Here is a 20905-nt window from a genome sequence, read left to right as displayed (position 1 = left end):
ACGAAGCAACTACATCAACAACTATCGAAAACCCAATGAGTCATATACCCAAGCATGATGTTACTGTTTTTGGTGTGTCTACTGATTTAACTGATCTTAATTTACCAACCCATCTGGATATCATGAGATATTATTTTTACTTAAGCGAACGTGCTAAAACAGAACAAAAAAAGTTTTCCCATAAATCATTCACTATTCAAGTACAAGATAAGTTGATTGGAATTTGGGGAAAACTTGGTATGGAAATAATGCTGAAAAAAGTGTATTTAATAAATTGAATAAATTGCTTGACAAGTATCAAGAGCAAATCAAGAGAAGAAACAACACCCAACAATTTACAGAGTATGTAAAATCTCTGGAAACAATTTTTTACTAGTGAAACTCTTCCGGTAAGTTATTGCTATCACTCACTTATTATAATTGTCAACCATTTTTAATTATTTTATTATTATATATTTTCAGGTGGTGGACGGCTTCCAGAAAATTGAGTTGCAAAATATGCCCCCTGCTCCAGAAAAAATTGAATTTTCCACCGATTCGAAGTACTTATACGACACGGCCCATGCAATTTCTAGCGGCGTGGTTCCGGTGGATCTGGCTAACATCAAACCAAGGAAAATTGTACATTCTCGGTGGCTCACCAAGGCCGCTAGATTATTGCGATTATATATGACAACGGAAAATCCAGATGCAAATTTAAGGATTCTGGTTGAATTTATAATTAAATGTTATGTGCCAATGTACTTCAATATCAAGTATTACAGCTCTGCCCTGTAAGGCAGTGCATTATTTTTCAAGTTCATTGGTTGGTCACGATTTCTAGAACCTCGTTTACGCAAACTTGTCAATCAAGTAACTAAAGATAATTCATATTATGCGCATTCGGAAAATATCTTGTTATCAATGTTGTTTGATGATAGCAAAGAAAAGCGCGACTGTGCCATCAAGAAAATTCTACGCTATAGAACCGATGTTGACAAGCCAATGGAACTTAGAGTTTAAAAAAACCAGATATAAACTTTAATTGCACAAGTTATACGGAAATGATCAATTTGAATGATATAAATATCGTATTTGAACCACCATTCACGCGAAGCATTCAGTACGATACATTGAAAGAATATTTAAATCAAGATGATCCACCGTTTAATGATCCAAAAATTTCATCACACATACAAGGAACGGAACGACATGTTCAATTGCTAGCTAGCGTTTCCAAACGGGTTATACCGGAAAATGTAGAGGCTGTTATGGCGACGACATTAGAGAGCCGTGCGAAATTGCCCAGACTTGAAAGTAAAAAAGACTTCAAACAATAATTTTTTTTAGTTTCTTTCCTATGACTCACTTAAATAAATTTTTTCATTTACATATGTTCTGACTGAATAAATTTCTTAAGAGAAAAAATAGATATTATTATAAATAAATAATAAATATTATTATAAATAAAAATAAAGAAAAAACATAGCCATTTAGCTGAGTTTTTCATGTAAAGTGTAAAACCGGCGATTTGGCGCATTGTGAAAATCTGGTCGATGGTAAATTTACCAGGTCTGAAGCCGCACTGATAAGGTCCAATCAGCCGGTTCACGGTGGGCTTCAAATCTTTCACACAATACACTTGAAAGGACCTTATATGCGATATTAAGAAGGCTGATTCCACGATAGTTGGTGCATTTTGCAGTATCCCCCTTCTTGTGGACTGTGCAAAGAAAACTTAGATTTCAACCGTCGGGCATGCACTCGTCCGCCCATATTTTGCTAAGAAGCTGCTGCATGCGCCTTACAAACTCCTCACCGCCGTACTTTAATAGCTCCGCAGGCAATCCATCAGCGCCCGCGGCCTTGTTGTTTTTCAATCTGGTTATTGCTATTCTAACTTCGTCATAATCGGGCGGGGGGACATATATTCCATCATCATCGATTGCGGGATCGGGTTCTTCATCTCTGCGTGGTGAGTTGCTGCCTCCATTTAGGAGAGCAGAGAAGTGTTCCCTCCATAATCTAAGCACTCTCTGGACATCAGTTACAAGGTCGCGGTTTTCGTTCCTACAGGAGTTTGCCCCGGTCTTAAAACCTTCCGTCTGTAGCGTTTTTTTTGGTAAAATTTTCGGGCGTTATTCCTGGTAGCTAGCAGCTCAAGCTCCTTGCACTCACGCCTTTCTGCTTCTGCTTTTTTCTTCATGAAAAGGCGTCTCGCTTCCCTTTTCAACTCACGATAGCGTTCACACACTCCTCTTGTCGCGCTCGCTTTTAACGTAGCCCTGTAGGCAGCGTCTTTTCTTTCGGTTGCAACGCGGCATTCTTCATCGTACCAGTTGTTTTTCGTGGCCGCCGTTAACCAATTTTATCCTCGGCGGCAGTACGAAGTGCTTTGGGGATGTGCTCCCACTGCTCCTGTATTCCTTCAGGATGAGTTGTGCTCTCAGAGAGCAGGTGTCAGAGTCGAGTTGCGAAATCATTGGAAGTCTGTTGTGATTGAAGCTTTTCGACGTCTAGCTATCCTTGTGTTTTTTGTTCCTTGGTTTTAGCCGCGTTGAGGCGGGCGCGTATTTTGGCTGCAACGAGATAATGGTCCGAGTCGATTTTAGGTCCTCGGATCGTGCTCACATCTAAAACACTGGAGGCATGCCGTCCGTCTATCACAACGTGATCGATCTGATTGCGAGTATTTCGATCAAGAGACAGCCATGTAGCTTGACTATGTTTCGAGCACCGGTAAAGTCAATCAGCCTCAGTCCGTTAGGAGAAGTTTCATTGTGTAGGCTGAACTTTCTGACTGTAGTGCCAAACACACCTTCTTTGCCCACCCTGGCGTTAAATTCGCCAAGCACGACTTTTATATCATGACGGGGGCAGCGCTCGTATGTGCGTTCTAATTGTTCATAAAAAGTGTCTTTCACCTCATCGTCTTTCTCCTCTGTCGGCGCATGGGAGCAGATGAATGATATATTAAAAAATTTTGCTTTTATTCAGATAGCAGCGAGACGCCCGTCCACAGGCGTGAACGCAAGCACTTGGCGACAAAGTCTCTATCCCACCACAAATCCGACGCCGAAACTGCGCTTATTCGTATGGCCACTCCAATAGATGTCACAATTTTTGATCTTCTTTCTTCCTTGCTTCGACCAACGCATTTCTTGGATGGCGGTGATGTCAGATTTTGATTTGACGTGGACGTCAACCAGCCGGGCATCTGCACCAATCCCATTCAGGGAGCGGACGTTCCAGGTGCATGCCCTCAATTCATTGTCCTTCAAACGTTTGCCATGGTCGTCATCAATAGTGAGTGTATTTATCCGAGGCTGGTTGTTATATTTCATTGGAGTATGGTTTTACGTGGCCGGTCTCAAGCCCAGTGCACAACCCGCTCAGCGGGGGTGAAAATATTACTTGCACGTGTATATAGCGAGCCGCTTGCTCCAAGACAGACGCCCACTTGCAGCCGCACCTAGAGGTGTACAGACGTTGCCGATGAGATCTCCCCCGGCTAGCCCTTAAACCGATTATGTCAGTGTGGCCTAGCCAGGTTGTCGCCTTCTCATATTAGCTCACCGCTAAACGGGTGGTTAGCGGCTACGCAGAGGATACTTGGCCGCAAGCGACCGGCAGTAGTGAGCTGCTTGAACCGCATGCAAAAGAATCGCTCTTGCCATTCCCAGGTGAATGGCGGTCAGAAGCTTTCCCCACTTTCGTGCACTTCTACACACGGCTCCAACCTCCACGGCCACTCTAATACATAATTTATTTAGTGCAAATACATTCATACATATTTTCATCTACTGCACACCCACATGCATACAAATTCATTTATGTTCACATATATGCAACACTAACACGGGTAACTGAGTTTTCCATCGGATAACAAATATCCCTTGGAAAACCCCCGCACGATCTCCGGTTCGACAACACGGAGATCTCTTTCCAGTTTTCTGTTCAATTTCAACCACGAAGGAAGAAGGTCAACTGCTGCGGTCCCGCCACATCACAATTTATACCAAGGTAAATTAATTGCACCAACTTAACAAATAATAAATCAATTATTATATAATACTAATATTGAATTTATTTGTGTTTTTTTTTTCTTTCAATTATATTGGACCTCCGCGCACAGAGTGTTCTGCGAGGCCAACAGTGAGGAATCCCTTGAAGTGCTCCTCGATACACATTTCCCATCGGGAGATGGTTTAGAAGAGCCAGCAGACAGCACTCACACTTCGATCACGGAGCGGTAGTGCCGGGCTTGGTGACCGATACCAAGATCGAACGGACAGTGAAGACGTTTCCTAAGTTTAAATGGCCAGGCCCAGATGGTATATTTCCGGCCATGCTACAAGTTTCAAGTAAAGCGGTCGTGGAATGGCTGAAAATTTTTTAATATATCATTCATCTGCTCCCATGCGCCGACAGAGGAGAAAGACGATGAGGTGAAAGACACTTTTTATGAACAATTAGAACGCACATACGAGCGCTGCCCCCGTCATGATATAAAAGTCGTGCTTGGCGAATTTAACGCCAGGGTGGGCAAAGAACGTGTGTTTGGCACTACAGTCGGAAAGTTCAGCCTACACAATGAAACTTCTCCTAACGGACTGAGGCTGATTGACTTTACCGGTGCTCGAAACATGGTCAAGCTACATGGCTGTCTCTTGATCGAAATACTCGCAATCAGATCGATTACGTTGTGATAGACGGACGGCATGCCTCCAGTGTTTTAGATGTGAGCACGATCCGAGGACCTAACATCGACTCGGACCATTATCTCGTTGCAGCCAAAATACGCGCCCGCCTCAACGCGGCTAAAACCAAGGAACAAAAAACACAAGGAAAGCTAGACGTCGAAAAGCTTCAATCACAACAGACTCCAAATGATTTCGCAACTCGACTCTGACACCTGCTCTCTGAGAGCACAACTCATCCTGAAGAAATACAGGAGCAGTGGGAGCACATCCCCAAAGCACTTCGTACTGCCGCCGAGGATAAAATTGGTTACCGGCGGCCACGAAAAACAACTGGTACGATGAAGAATGCCGCGTTGCAACCGAAAGAAAAGACGCTGCCTACAGGGCTACGTTAAAAGCGAGCACGACAAGAGGAGTGTGTGAACGCTATCGTGAGTTGAAAAGGGAAGCGAGACGCCTTTTCATGAAGAAAAAAGCAGAAGCAGAAAGGCGTGAGTGCAAGGAGCTTGAGCTGCTAGCTACCAGGAATAACGCCCGAAAATTTTACCAAAAAAAACGCTACAGACGGAAGGTTTTAAGACCGGGGCAAACTCCTGTAGGAACGAAACCCGCGACCTTGTAACTGATGTCCAGAGAGTGCTTAGATTATGGAGGGAACACTTCTCTGCTCTCCTAAATGGAGGCAGCAACTCACCACGCAGAGATGAAGAACCCGATCCCGCAATCGATGATGATGGAATATATGTCCCCCCGCCCGATTATGACGAAGTTAGAATAGCAATAACCAGATTGAAAAACAACAAGGCCGCGGGCGCTGATGGATTGCCTGCGGAGCTATTAAAGTACGGCGGTGAGGAGTTTGTAAGGCGCATGCAGCAGCTTCTTAGCAAAATATGGGCGGACGAGTGCATGCCCGACGGTTGGAATCTAAGTTTTCTTTGCACAGTCCACAAGAAGGGGGATACTGCAAAATGCACCAACTATCGTGGAATCAGCCTTCTTAATATCGCATATAAGGTCCTTTCAAGTGTATTGTGCGAAAGATTTGAAGCCCACCGTGAACCGGCTGATTGGACCTTATCAGTGCGGCTTCAGACCTGGTAAATCTACCATCGACCAGATTTTCACAATGCGCCAAATCGCCGGTTTTACACTTTACATGAAAAAATCAGCTAAATGGCTATGTTTTTTCTTTATTTTTATTTATAATAATATTTATTATTTATTTATAATAATATCTATTTTTTCTCTTAAGAAATTTATTCAGTCAGAACATATGTAAATGAAAAAATTTATTTAAGTGAGTTATAGAAAAGAAACTAAAAAAAATTATTATTTGAAGTCTTTTTTACTTTCAAGTCTGGGCAATTTCGCACGGCTCTCTAATGTCGTCGCCATAACAGCCTCTACATTTTCCGGTATAACCCGTTTGGAAACGCTAGCTAGCAATTGAACATGTCGTTCCGTTCCTTGTATGTGTGATGGAATTTTTGGATCATTAAACGGTGGATCATCTTGATTTAAATATTCTTTCAATGTATCGTACTGAATGCTTCGCGTGAATGGTGGTTCAAATACGATATTTATATCATTCAAATTGATCATTTCCGTATAACTTGTGCAATTAAAGTTTATATCTGGTTTTTTTAAACTCTAAGTTCCATTGGCTTGTCAACATCGGTTCGATAGCGTAGAATTTTCTTGATGGCACAGTCGCGCTTTTCTTTGCTATCATCAAACAACATTGATAACAAGATATTTTCCGAATGCGCATAATATGAATTATCTTTAGTTACTTGATTGACAATTTTGCGTAAACGAGGTTCTAGAAATCGTGACCAACCAATGAACTTTAAAAATAATGCACTGCCGTACACGGCAGAGCTGTAATACTTGATATTGAAGTACATTGGCACATAACATTTAATTATAAATTCAACCAGAATCCTTAAATTTGCATCTGGATTTTCCGTTGTCATATATAATCGCAATAATCTAGCGGCCTTGGTGAGCCACCGAGAATGTACAATTTTCCCTGGTTTGATGTTAGCCAGATCCACCGGAACCACGCCACTAGAAATTGCATGGGCCATGTCGTATAAGTACTTCGAATCGGTGGAAAATTCAATTTTTTCTGGAGCAGGGGGCATATTTTGCAACTCAATTTTCTGGAAGCCGTCCACCACCTGAAAATATATAATAATAAAATAATTAAAAATGGTTGACAATTATAATAAGTGAGTGATAGCGATAACTTACCGGAAGAGTTTCACTATTAAAAAATTGTTTCCAGAGATTTTACATACTCTGTAAATTGTTGGGTGTTGTTTCTTCTCTTGATTTGCTCTTGATACTTGTCAAGCAATTTATTCAATTTATTAAATACACTTTTTTCAGCATTATTTCCATACCAAGTTTTCCCCAAATTCCAATCAACTTATCTTGTACTTGAATAGTGAATGATTTATGGGAAAACTTTTTTTGTTCTGTTTTAGCACGTTCGCTTAAGTAAAAATAATATCTCAAGATATCCAGATGGGTTGGTAAATTAAGATCAGTTAAATCAGTAGACACACCAAAAACAGTAACATCATGCTTGGGTATATGACTCATTGGGTTTTCGATAGTTGTTGATGTAGTTGCTTCATCTTGCGGTGTAGAGGATGGTGGATTCATTGTAAACTTTTTGATTTGGAATGGTCACTTCACTTATTATTTTTTTTGAAATATTTTTTTATCTGAAATAAGCACTTCACGCTTTGAGTTCTTCACAACGACTTAATGCATTCACAAAAACTGTTGCGTTATATATGGTCTGCGAGACGAGGTAATAAGAATGAAATGGTAATTTCGATTCTACCTGCTGTGTCTTGAAAAAAACAACACAAGCAATTTTACGATCTGCAATTGTGTCACAGTAATACCTTCATTTTTTAAAACGGTTGAATAAAAAACCCACACAACTATATTTACGACATGCAAATGCATCAGTGATGCCTTGGTTTTAAAAGGGTTGTAAAAACGCTAATTTCTAATAATTTTTTTTAATTTCTTTTCTATTACTAAGTTAAATTCATTTTTTCATTTACGTATGTTCTGACGAAATAAATTTCTAAAGAGAAAAATAAACTCCAAAAAGAAAAAACATAGGCATTTCGCTGATTTTTTCATGTAAAGTGCAAAACCGGCGATTTTTTGAAATGTTTGTATGGTGAACCCCCAGGGGGTTTCCAGGGGTTGCGCCACTGGCATCGGTGGGTCGGGCCTCCAAAGTTAGTGGGGGTCGGTCATACATTTGGACTCGATTGGAGCACTCTAAATGGGTAAAAGTGGGATATTTCAAAATTTGCCCGTACCCAAAGGTTCGACCCAAATTGGGGGACATCAGAATTCGTTTTAGAGGTATGGTTCCTTCGGCAAAGTTTCTTGTTTTGATCCCTAGAATATGATTTCCCCACAAATCGACCCGGCCTAATGTGTAGGGACCTGCATATGGGTTGTCCAAAGTTCGTGCGGTGATGCATTTGCAATAGCGAAAAAGAATGACCGCGTGAGCGCACAACTGCCCTACAGACGGAGGTAACTAGTTCACCAACCCATTCAAAGTTTTTTCGCTCTCCACTAACACATCGACGTTTCATGCTGTCATCGAAATAACAGTTCATTAATTATTCCGGAAAACATTGAAACGAAGAAAAAATATAATTGTTGAGATGTTAATAAAACCATGATGGAATTATTATTATTATTACATTATGAATAAAACTCTTACAAGCTCTCGCTTAACCTGGTGTGTAAAAAGTAAAGATTCTTGTGCTTATAGTTGTAACATGTGAAGGAAATTAAAAATTTTGTTGCAGAGAACACCTTTTTGCGTTGGCGGCCTTCGCCCAAAATAATATTTAGGCTAACGCTTTACAAGACGGTGCACCACCTAATTTAAAAATTATCAAAATTAAGTTTGGCAGAAATAAAAATTTATATTTTCGGATATTTCGGATTCTAAAAACGGAGCTCGAGGCACGTCTTTTGATTCCACGTTTGATAATTTTTGATAAAAATTAGGTGGTGCACCGTCTTTTAAATCGTTACCATATTAAGATGTATAGAATCGACGGGATGGCCTAGAAGGTTTCATGTCATACTAAATCGCTCCCGAGATGGTCGGGATAGTACCTTAATGGTTCCCGGAACGTATCCGATCTGCATCCGTCAAAGGACCAACAAAGTCGATAAGGGGGAGTTTCCTTATCGCTACAACAACAACAACATTATTTACTTTCTGCTTTTCATTCATACGTATGTGCATTTTTAAATAACAAAAAAAAATGTTATATTATTCTAATAGATAGCATCTCCGCCGGGTTTCAGCTCAGAATATGCCAAAACCAGAGGAAACCTACAATTAAATGCAGATTCACGTGTCATTTGCCAAGAATTTGCGCTAAACAAGGTACTTTACACAACCAACATGCTTTGGAATACGGTACCAAACTGGTTGGATGTATTTCCCTGAAAAAAGGTGGAGCTACGCATCTTGGTTTGCCAGTATTTGCTTCGGTAATTTACATTTATTTGTATTGATTAAAAATTGCAATAGCAGATAATGTAATGTGAATTAAAATTGAATAGGTAGCCGGAGCAAAAAAGGCAACTGATCCGCATGCAACTGTAATTTTTGTGGCGCCACCGGGAGCTGTTGCTGCTCTCCTAGAAGATCTAGAAGCAGAAATTTCTTTGAATGTTTGCATCACCAAAGGTGTGCCATAACATGATATGGTTCGCGTTAAGCACGCTCTCTTAAGGCAAACAATCGCGTCTAGTCAGGCCCGATTGTTCAGGAATCATCGCACCAGAAAGGGTAAGTAAATTGTCTACCATATTAAATATATTGTTACGAATATTAGCAAAACTGAGGAGTGCTGCCATCTCCAGGCCGATGCTAAACAGTGACGTGAATTCACATCAATAATTCAATCATTATGTATCTACATAAACGAATCAATAATTGCGTCTACACATATGTACACATTCCGACGAGCAACATTTACATACAAGGCAGCGAGAGATGAGATGTCACACACCGATGAATTTACTTATACGCTTATGTGTGTGCGGGAGACTGTAAACTACAAACACATGCATATATCTTATCTGAGTTGTCACATGAGAGAGCAATAATTTGTGCACGTAGTTGTGGCTGGCGATTTTGTAGCCGAAACAACTAGTAAGTTCTGGAAATCGAAGAGCCTAGAAGTATGCAGCGTAAACTATAAAAGCGTGGCAAGCGAGTAAGAAGTAATTCAGTTTGATTTGAGTTGTCAAGCAGTTTGATTAAGACGATATCTAGCGAGCAATAGCAGTGTTATTTGGAATAGTAGAGTTTCATTGAGCTATCAATCAGTGTGGTTATTAAGCAAGCTATTCGTTGCACAGTTTGTTATTGTGAAGTACTTTAATAGAGGCCATTTTGCATTATTACAAATTGGAGTTATTTATTTAACAGTTTAGTGATTCGAACTTAGCAGAGGATTGCAAATAAGAGGATTTGCAAGCAAATTCGTTACAATATAAACAACATGTATGAATTTGTTAGTGATAATTTTTCATGCTTTTGTTGATAATCAACTGAAGAATGCAAATACGACAGAGTTCGAAGTTCATGTAAATACCAATTGATTTTTTTAATTAGCATTTGGAGAGCAAAATACATATGTATATATGCATAGAACTGCATAGATGGAGAGGAATTAATTAATTATTATCAGTAGATTTACAAGATTTTTGTCATTTTCCCTGCGTCGCAGTTGTCATTACATTGCGTTAAGAGAGGACATCAACACCTTATTACCCACAGCCAGTTAAAATTTTAGTAAATTTTGCTCTTTTCATCACTGTTTCAAAATGTGGAAAGTTATATATCGAGCATTCCATGAAGAATGGTGCATTTTAGCAGACTTTCACATTGCGGTCATTATTAATATTCAATCCATAGGAGGTTTAATGTAGTCATATCAATAGTTCCCGAGATGGTGGGGTTAGTACCTCAATGGTGCTTGTTACCGGAACGTAGATAGATAATTTATTGAGGATTGCACAGTAACTTGCACATCTCCTTCACTGCACCTCATCCTAGCCGACTTCCTTGATGAACCCTAGCAGTGTTCTTGGTCTGAGTGATTAAATGTGGGAACGCTCTGGCCATGGTGAGCCCATAAACTTAGCCCTACGTCTTGAAATTGCGTCACATTCTAGAAGGATATGGTCCGCCTTCTGCTGATCCATCACAAAATCGGCATGTGTTGTTCCATATTATACCCAGCTTTTGCATGTGACTGTTCAGCTACAGTGTCCTGTAAGAATAGCCGTTAGGATTCTTAGGTTATCTTTCGAGAGGCCTATTGATGCCCTATATCGAGTTGTGGTGAAACCCCCGAACAGTAACTTGGATTGACTCAGCCCCCCCCCCGCGGGTTAGGGGGTCAGAATATACCCGCGGTAGGTATGCCTGTCGTAAGAAGCGACTAAAATACCAGATTCAAGGGGCTGTGTAGCGCAACCCTTCAGGTTGGAAGCGTAATATATAGCTTCTCCAAACCCAATTGTCAACCTCACCTATCCGCGGCGAATTCTGTTTCACTAACAGACGAGGCTCTGGCGACCCTAAGCTCCTCATGTAACTTGGGGTTGGGGAGGGAGAGAATGGCCTGAAGATTTAATGCGGCCACATAAATCGTTTCCGAGATGGTCGGGCTAGCACCTTAATGGTGCTGTGGTACCGGAGCGTACCGGATCTGTATCCGGAAAAGGACCATCACATCGATAACACTCCCCAAAGCCTTCGCGGAGCAACCTTATCGCTACAACAACAACAACAACATTGACTCAGCCCTGGCATATTGCGCCAGTGTTTTTCTCTCTTTTCCCTCCCTTCTACTAATAAATGCCCCTGTGAGCCAACTGGCAGGAACGGCTCGGGATCGATGGGTCATGCAGTTGCTGCCTCTCTTTCCCGGTTGTCCGCCTGCTTTTTTTGTTGTAGCATTGCTTCGCCCCATCCAATAGGTGCGACCGATCACAAATTGTCATCAATGTCCTCTAACGGGAGTCCAAGGAAACTTTCTGTTTCAACAGGGGTGGACCATAATGAGAGGAGTGTTAGAGGCGTTGGTCCATAATACAGTTAGAGAGATGGTTGGTGTCATGTGGGGACACAGTACAAGCAAGACAATGTTTAGTATGTCGGGGTTAATTCTGGATAGGTAAGAGTTTAACCTGTTACGGTATCCAGATCGAAGTAGAGCTAGAGTGACTACTCGCGTTGCCCTAGGGAGAGTGCGTTCCTCCTCCGCTGGTTTTGTTCTTTGAGTACAGGAATAACCGGCATAGAGGTCCGACGCCTGTTTGTGGAGTTCACTGAAGACATGCTTGTGTTTTTTAGCTTCATACGGCTGTGTTCTCAGGTGCCGTATTTCCTCATAATGTAATGAGGGCGTGAACAACAAGAGCCACAAAAGATTTATAAAAGTTACGAGGACGCTGGATTTTGGGATCTAGCCCAGAGCAACCTGTCCGATGCAACCATACCTTGCACGTGAAACACTGACAAGAGTATTTATTTTTTTTAATTTAATTTATTTATTACTACGGCTTTTTATGCCTACAACTTAAACTACTAAGAACAATTCATTGTTATAATCACTTATTTCTATTGAATATGCTGTTGGAATGCAATGTGATTCCGATCAGCATATTTACTAGCGTGACAAACGGACGAGTCTGGGAGCCACTCATTTTAGGAAGGTTGGAGAGGAAGCGTTTCCAATCCTCCAGTGCTCCCAGCTTAAGGCAACAAAATTTGGAACTTATATTTTTCAATTACATTTGTATTTTAAGCTGTCGGAATGTATTAATCTCCGATCAACACAGCTAAGCATGTCTTTGGATGTTGGGAATTGAAAATAACGTGTATCCAATCACCCTCAACTTTGTTTAGTAAAGGCGCTGTCGGAATGCATGAAGATTCCGATCAGCACATCTCAACATATAATGGGAGGTTGAAAAGGACGTGTTTCCAATCCCCCCTGCTCCAACTTTTGTTTGGCCTTATTTTCGTTACACATTATATAATTTTATTGTTATATCAATGCTGTTGGAATGCGAGTGATTCCGATCAGCAACAGTAAATATCGGCTGAAAATACCGAATTCCAGCGAAATTAGTTGTTGGAACTGTCTGGAGTTACAGGTGGCGACCGATTTTCTTTTCCTTAGGGCCGGATGCATTGTATTTTGCTGCTTGGAAGGGTTTTGCTCCAATAAACTTTTTTTAAAAGTATTGAAGTTATTACTACTGTTTATGTGATTAGGATGTTCTTTGAAATATTTCAGGCTCTTATATATATGACCGTCCTAAAAAGATTCTTTTCCGGCAAACGCAGCAAACCCATTTCTCAGGACCGGGGTCAGGAGAAGGACCCGGATTGGGGTCGATACCTTCCCGGAAGAGGAGAGTATGGTGTAGACCCGCTGCAAAGATCTGCTGGGAGGATGACAATTTGTGGGAGGGACGCAACAAATTAAACACTGAGTCCGCCTGCTCATTACCCTCTACTCCCCTGTGGGTTAGGACCCAGGGCAACAGTACTACGTTGTGTGCTCCTAATTTATTCGGCTTTTCTACGCACTGAAGGACCAGTGCTGACTTTTTTTTGAACGCCGCAAATGCCTTTAGTGGGGCCTGACTGTCTGACTGAGTATGGCAATTGTTTCATTGGGGATCAGCGCTGAAGGGTCAGCTTAGCGCACTAACTTATGGCGAATACTTCCGCTTGAAAAATGCTCGGATGTGCTTTTAGTGGTACTGATATTTTGGCTCTGGGTCCGAAAACTTGGGTTCCAATCCCCTCTGACGTCTTCGAGCCATCTATGTACCATACGATCTTGAGCAGACTAGTAATACATTGCACCCGTCTATACCTACCGCCGTACCAAGAGACGGAGCAGCCCATTACATATTGGCATAACCGGAGCACTGATGCCTGCACAAATACCAAGCTATGTTTATGTAAATAATGTTACTGCTAATGTCAATTTGCACGGTTGAGCACATACAGTACCTACGTTTATACAATGTGGAACACCACACTACCTATATGGCGATGTAGCCACCGATCAGGTTGTTGTAATAGATTAATTAAAATATGTTATTCATAAACACTGATTCTTATATTTTCATTATCATTAAACTGTAGACTGTAGACTTATGACGGGTATTCTTACTGGACACTGCCTTCTGGCGTCACATGCCTTTAAATTAGGCTTGGTCAGTGATAGCAGATGTAGGAAGTGCGGGTTGGAGGAGAAAACGATCGATTACGTTCTTTGCTCGTGCCCTGCGCTTGCCAAGCTAAGACTCCAGCAGACAGCAGTCGGATCTAGAAGGAGCAAGAGGCTTAAGTTCTAGGAAGCTTCTAGTATTTGTCAAGAGTACGGAGTTATTTTATAACATAGGTCCTGGTTGTTGATAGGGTTTTCAGCTTGGTCGTTAAAACAAACTTCTGGTAACACTACGGACTCATTCAGTCTATGTGAGGTCCTCATGAACCCGCCAGTTCAACCCAACCTATATTTTGTTTTGGTTTTTCTTTAGAACCAACCGTTTAAGTAAGCGATGTCAGCTAACTAAGCGCCTTCAAATGTAGATCCATAAGGAACATGGGGTCGCCAGAGCCTCGGCTGTTAAACAAACAGGATTCGCCACGTGTAGGTGAGGTTGACAATTGGGTTTGAGAAGCTATATGTGACCCGGCCTATGAAAAGTTGGTTTATGACTCAAAAAAGAAACAGCTGCTAAAGATAAACAATGCATTTCTTCAGTTTCTTAGTAGTTTTTCTTTTGCATTATTTTTTTTGAGTCATAAGCCACCTTTTCATAGGCCGGGTCACATATATTGCTGGCAACCCATTGAAAGGGTTGCGCTACACAACCCCTTGAACCAATTTGGTATTTTCGTCGCCTCTTACCTACCGCGGGTAGCCATGAGAAGCGTGAGTGCACTTTGAGTGTCCCAAGACAAGTTCCGCACCTGCTCCGAATAATTGGTAGCTATCTAAGCGACAGAGTACTCCTTTTTGATACGGGTGAGGGACCAAGAAAGCACAACACCACGGGCGGTGTCCCTCAGGGATCTGTTCTAGGTCCAACTCTTTGGAAGGTGATGTTTGACGGGGTGCTACAAATCGACCTTCCCGGAGGCACGGAAATTGTCGGCTAGGCAGATGCTTTTGTAGTAGTAGCAGTGGCCAAGAAACTTGATCTGCTCCAAGCATTATGTAATGACGCCGTGGGAAGAATAAAGGAATGGTTGATGAATATGGGGCTGGAGATGGCTAGCAATAAGACAGAAGTGGTTCTGATGAGCTCAAAGCGGACTGTGGTTGAGTTGGTCCTAACCATAGGAGATTATCAAATAAATTCAAAGCACTCCTTGAAATATCTAGGAGTAATCATTGACTCAAAACTACTTTTAGGGAGCACTTCATAGCGGTGGGGGAGAAAGTTTCTAGAGTTAGTGGAGCCCTAACGCGAATGCCCAACATCGGCGGCCCAAGCGAAGCTACCCTTCAGCTATTATCCAACGTACCCAGCTCTATAATATTATATGCAGCACCAGTATGGCACGGATCTAAAATGGTGCACCAAAATAGATACACTAGCAGCCTACCGCATGACTGCTATACGAATAGCATGTGCTTATCGGACGGTGTCCGACGACGCGATCCATGTTTTATCCAGGAAAATCCCAGTAGATCTACTCTCAGGTGAAATGGCCGATCTGTATGGCATTGGAATCAGCCGACCATCTGAAGATGCTAAGAAAAGCGCAAGGTCACGAACAATAGTTAGGTGGCAAGAACGGTGGGAAGATTCGAGAAAAGGGCGCTGGACCTTCATGCTAGTCCGGAATATAGCGGAATGGTACGAGCCAAAATACGGCGAACTAAATTACCACCTCACACAGATATTGAGCCGGCACGATGGCTTCAAGGAATATCAACATAAGCGTGGGATAGAGGAGGATCCTTTCTGACCAAGCTGTCCGTCCGAATTGGAAAGCGCAGAACATGTAATGTTTCACTGCCCTCGTTTTCGCGGCGAAAGACTGTATGTAAACAGATTTTTTGGAGAGGAGCCTTCCATTAGGAATTTAGTTCCACGAATGTGCGGACAAATATATTGTTGGATAGCTGTGAGCAAGATGGCGTTTATAGTAATGACGAAATTGATGCATGCCGAAAAGAAGCGCAGAGAAATGCGCATACGAAGTAGTGGCGACTAAATCGCCTTTCCCCCAGTGACGTTATGACTAACGGCGGTCCCACGGGGTGCGGACACATGAACAGGATTAGGCTGGTTTCATTGGGCCACTTGAGGCTAGTGCGCTACCACAACATCTAATAAAAAAAAGACAAGTTCCGTCGTGCCTGGTTTTATTGAGTGAGCGGCCAGACAGCAGGGTGCAACTAATGCACCTTTCAGTAGGATGCCCTTGCTGAGCCCAGAAAATCGGGGAAAATTAGAAGTAGCAAACGAGTATATTCTGTATCATATGATCAACTTGGAAACAACCAAACGTTTATTTTCCTGTCCAACACAGAACTGGTGCACGGCACTGCTGCTAAAGAAGGATAGGAGTAGTCATATCAATTCGTTCCCGAGTTACTCGGGGAAAGCAATTTTAGTAGTACTTTGCCCTTTTCAATTTTCACATCCATTCAAGAACTTCGCATAATGGATTAAACATCTGCATTTATTTGTTTTGGTTATTGTAGCGAGCCTAATTTACTTCGTATCATCAATTAACCCTTGTTATAATTGTATGCTTTCTATAAATGCAACGGCGAAGTATCTTCGGGTACCCGTACCATCGGAAGATACCTTGGTATGGTTGAGGTTCACTTGAAGTTACTTTAAAAGGGCCTGATTCTAGTTATCTGAAATCTCATTGAGTCCCTTGAGCCTTTGGCCTCTCAGAAAAGAGCTACTCGTGGATTCCTATTTATAGAGCACTTTTCCGGTTATATTAAAAACTTTTAATCTAAAAAAAATAAATGTAAGGCGCGATAACCTCCGAAGAGATCTAAGGCCGAGCTTCTCTTTCAATTTGCGTCGTGCTCCTCTTGATTTTCCCTACAAATTGGCCGGACGGGACCTACATGATTTTATGCCGACTCCGAACGGCATCTGCAAGGCAGATGAGTTTTCACTGAGAGCTTTTCATGGCAGAAATACACCCGGAGCGCTTGCCAAACGCTGCCGAGGGGCGACCCCGCTTAGAAAAATTTTCTTCTAATTGAAAAACCTTATTTCTAAAATTTTTGATGTTGCTTTGCCCGGGGTTTGAACCCAGGGCATCCGGTGTGGTAGGCGGAGCACGCTACCATCACACCACGGTGGCCGCCAAAAAAAACTTTTAACTTTTAATCTATCCTTATTAATATTAGCTTCTTTTTCATTCTAGGTAATTTAATTTTGACGATGTGCGCATAGCAATATTCCAAATATTTCAGCTGTGGCTGTAAGAAGAACAGACATTTGCTCAAATAACAGGAAAACTGCGACAACTATCCGTCCGCCTTTTTACTACCACATATATGGCCCTACCAAGCATATTATGGGAAAGGGTCAAGGCCAAATGCTCAACATCACCTGTGAATCAACTTTGAAAGCACGAATTGGGGATGCCTATACTCCGGTATTTTACCTACAAAACTAATATGGCTCTGCAAACTGATGTTGAACAACACCAGCACGGGAAAAATTGGGCAGCATCACTCTGAGCTTCGAAACAAGGTTGCAGAATGGGCACGACTGTGAATGGACGTTAAAGTATTTATGTAGCTTGTACATATCAAAATTTTATTTATTTATTTATATGTTAAGTTTATTAGGGTCATAAGGAAATAACTTAAATTGTAGAAACCATTATAAATATGAATTATTTGTTAATTAAATATTATTTAAACAAAAAGGACGCGTTTCATTCATGGAAAAGCGAATTGACAGAAGGTACCCGTGTTGTTGTTGTTGCATATGTTTTGGTTAGCGATAATGAAGCGATAATGAAGTAACTTCAAAATGTAAATAACATCGAACGAGAAGGAATGTCGAAAACACAATAGGTAAGAGCGAGAAAGCGAGTCACACGTACACTATTTTGAGAGAGCGCGTGCGTTACTTTTTTCACGACAGCAATTTAAAAGTCATTAAGACGATAATTGGTGGCCAAGTTATCGGTGACGATTAAGTAATCGATTAGGTAAAGAGTACCTGTCTTGTAGAGTGTTTATCAACGGGTTATTGATCACTTTCTAAATGCTCCCTGAGTACATCATATCTCCTCTTTATATTAAATTTCTTGTTTCTGCATTGGAATCGATAATCAAATTAATAAATTACACTTGCGAGTGGTCAATTCTCAATTACTACTGAATACAATAAATACAAATTTGTATATTCGAATCTGATCGAAAATTTATAATTTGGTTTTTATTTTTGGTAATTTTTATAGCCTTATGCGTTTACGTTATGTTAATAATAATGAGCTTAAAGGCCGTGATTAAATAAAACACAATGTTTAAAATTTCATTGGTTTTTTTAATTTGTCAAAATTTCGGCTTCAGTCTGAAGCCATCTTCAGGACTGTAAGTAAACACAAATGTATAAAAAGGGGACATTCATTTCAGATACATGGTTATTATTTTTGTGATTTAATTTGTCAAAAATTTTCCTGCCACCACAGAAAGTTTCGCGTTTTCCAATTAAATTTGTGGATTTCGGTAAAAATATTGTAGTTGAAAAAATTTTTGTTGCGAAAAAATTCAAACCCTTCGAGTTTTGAACCATTTTCTTGCAATTCGTACTTATTTTGCAATATTTTTCAATAAAGTATTGGTGAAATCAGTAATTACAAACATTGAAAAATAAATTGGAATGGATCATGTTCCACTAAAACACCCATATTTGTGTGAAAAAAATGTTCGCTATGGCAATACAATACCGCGTAGATGAAATGTCATGTAAATGACAAAAGCGAAATGTAATTACATAATAGACATGCCGGTAAGTAAACATAGAGGAATTTTGTAATTTACATTAGTTGTATGATTTGACTAACTTGTATTTACTTTTCTTTTCAGGTTATGCCAATTAAATGATGTCCCTGTGTGTATATACAATATGCTGAAAGTAACACGCAAGAAGGGATTTATGTTGCAGTATTACCGGTCGCTGCACAGGCAGCAACAACAAAGAGTAGGAAAGAAAAACCTTAAGGACTAATTAATGGAGTGCGTCCATCAGGTTTGCATATTTTAATTGATTAGGAAATCCGGAATTAAATGCTTTGTGCACAATTGTGTTATTTTGAGTGAAAAATAAGCACGTTATTTGTATTGTTTTTGGTTCATTTTCTGTGTCTCACAATACCCTACAAAAAATGTTGTAAGTTATTATGAGAAATAAGAAACAGCAATTAAACTCTAAAAATATTATTTTCGATTCCGGTTTAAAAGATATACGTTAATTTGGGTACTTCTTTACTTTAGATCACAACTGCTAAAACTCGACTAAAAGGTGTCAAAAGACCCATTTTGATCCCAGGACCACGAATCTGAAAGCGGATATTCAATATTTTATTTCTGTCAAAAGATATTTCCAAAAAACCGATAAATGACCCCGGAGCGCTCCGAAACCGGGGGTGCAATCGATAGTACTTTTTCGCAGAACACCTTTCTGCATTGGCGGCCTTCGGCCGCGCTTATAAAATATTAGCCTGGGTGGTCCAACACCTGTTTGGAGACCAAAACTATATCGGCACAAAACACTTTTACCCACAGTTTTTCTTGTGAGTACCACAACATTACAACAACCACATGCAAATTTTCAATTTTGTTTGCAAATATCTCCGAAACGAAATAAACTTTTTAATTTGCGCTTTCGGATTCGTGATCCTGGGTCCAAAGCGCGTCTTTTGGCACCTCTCCCGATATTGGTAGAATTTTAGCAGTTGTGAGCTAAAGTAAATAATTACCTAAATTTGTTTGCAATTTCAATGCTACGCATTATTAATACTCTGAACGAGTGGTGGGTTTATACCCGATTGCATGTGAGGTTTATACCTACTTGCGAATTTGGTTTTTAATGAAAAATAATGGAATTTAATAAGAAAAAAAATGCTTATGTATTGTAGTTGTCCAATTACACCAACTTGACGTGAAATTTTGTCAAGTTGTTGTAGTTGTACCTTGTAATTGAAACATTATTAAACCGTTTTGTATTTAGGTACATTTTGATGAAGAAAATAAAGTGGTCGATTTTTGAAATGAAAATGGCGAATTGAATTTATTTTCCTGCAGCTTATGAAGTTAGTTAATGTTTTTAGTTATTATTTTATTTCTTTTTCATTTCTGTGGCGGATAAGCTTGGCTATCTGCGAGGGTTTCGATTGGAATTTATTTTCATTTTCTAAATTCTAATTTTCGATTAATTTCTTTTGAAGTTTTTAATTTTCGATAAAATTTTTATTTTATGCCGATAATTCGAAGTGGCATTACATCTTTTAAAGAAGTGGAATGTCCTTATTTAAGGATCGGTTTGGTCATCGGTGGATACCTCTCCACTTGTTTCATTGGCTAGTGGAAGTATAACCAGTTTGGCCAAGGGCCTTGTAATTTTACCTTTTTCAATCGTGATGTCGACAACTCGTACAAGGTCGTCTGGTCCCGGGTGGAGTTTGACCACTCTTCTAAATCTCCATTCGTTTGGAGCTACATTATCGTCTTTCACGACGACGAAATCCCCTATTTTGATGTTTGCTTTCGGGTGTTTCCATTTAACACCCTTTTGCATTTCTAAGAGATATTTTCTTTTCCATCTTTTGCAAAAGGTTTGATGCAAAGCTTTTAATTTATGCCACCTATTGACTATGGAGGCAGAATTCTCATTGGAATCTATTTCTGGAGGAGCGAGAAGATGTCCGCCTACCAGGAAATGACCAGTGGTTAAGGGTTCTAAGTCGGTCGATTCGTTCGACGCTGGACTTAATGGTGGCGAGTTGAGGCAAGCCTCTATTCGACAAAGTAGGGTTGTGAAACTTCTCGAAAGTGGCTTTTGAAAATTTTTACTCCTGCTTCCCACAGACCTCCCATATGAGGAGAGAC

General features: G+C 40.6%; 1 protein-coding gene across 5 annotated transcripts in view; it reads right to left on the bottom strand.

Moving 5' to 3' along the window:
• Window positions 1-20905, bottom strand: part of haf (leucine-rich repeat and fibronectin type-III domain-containing protein hattifattener) — a 589440-nt gene that overhangs the window by 542817 nt on the left and 25718 nt on the right. The window lies entirely within an intron of this gene.

The sequence above is a fragment of the Eurosta solidaginis genome, chromosome 2 (assembly GCF_040869045.1).
Source record: "Eurosta solidaginis isolate ZX-2024a chromosome 2, ASM4086904v1, whole genome shotgun sequence".
Lineage (NCBI taxonomy): Eukaryota > Metazoa > Arthropoda > Insecta > Diptera > Tephritidae > Eurosta > Eurosta solidaginis.
Note: the sequence above shows the minus strand (reverse complement) of the source record. Positions and strands in the feature narration are given on the sequence as shown.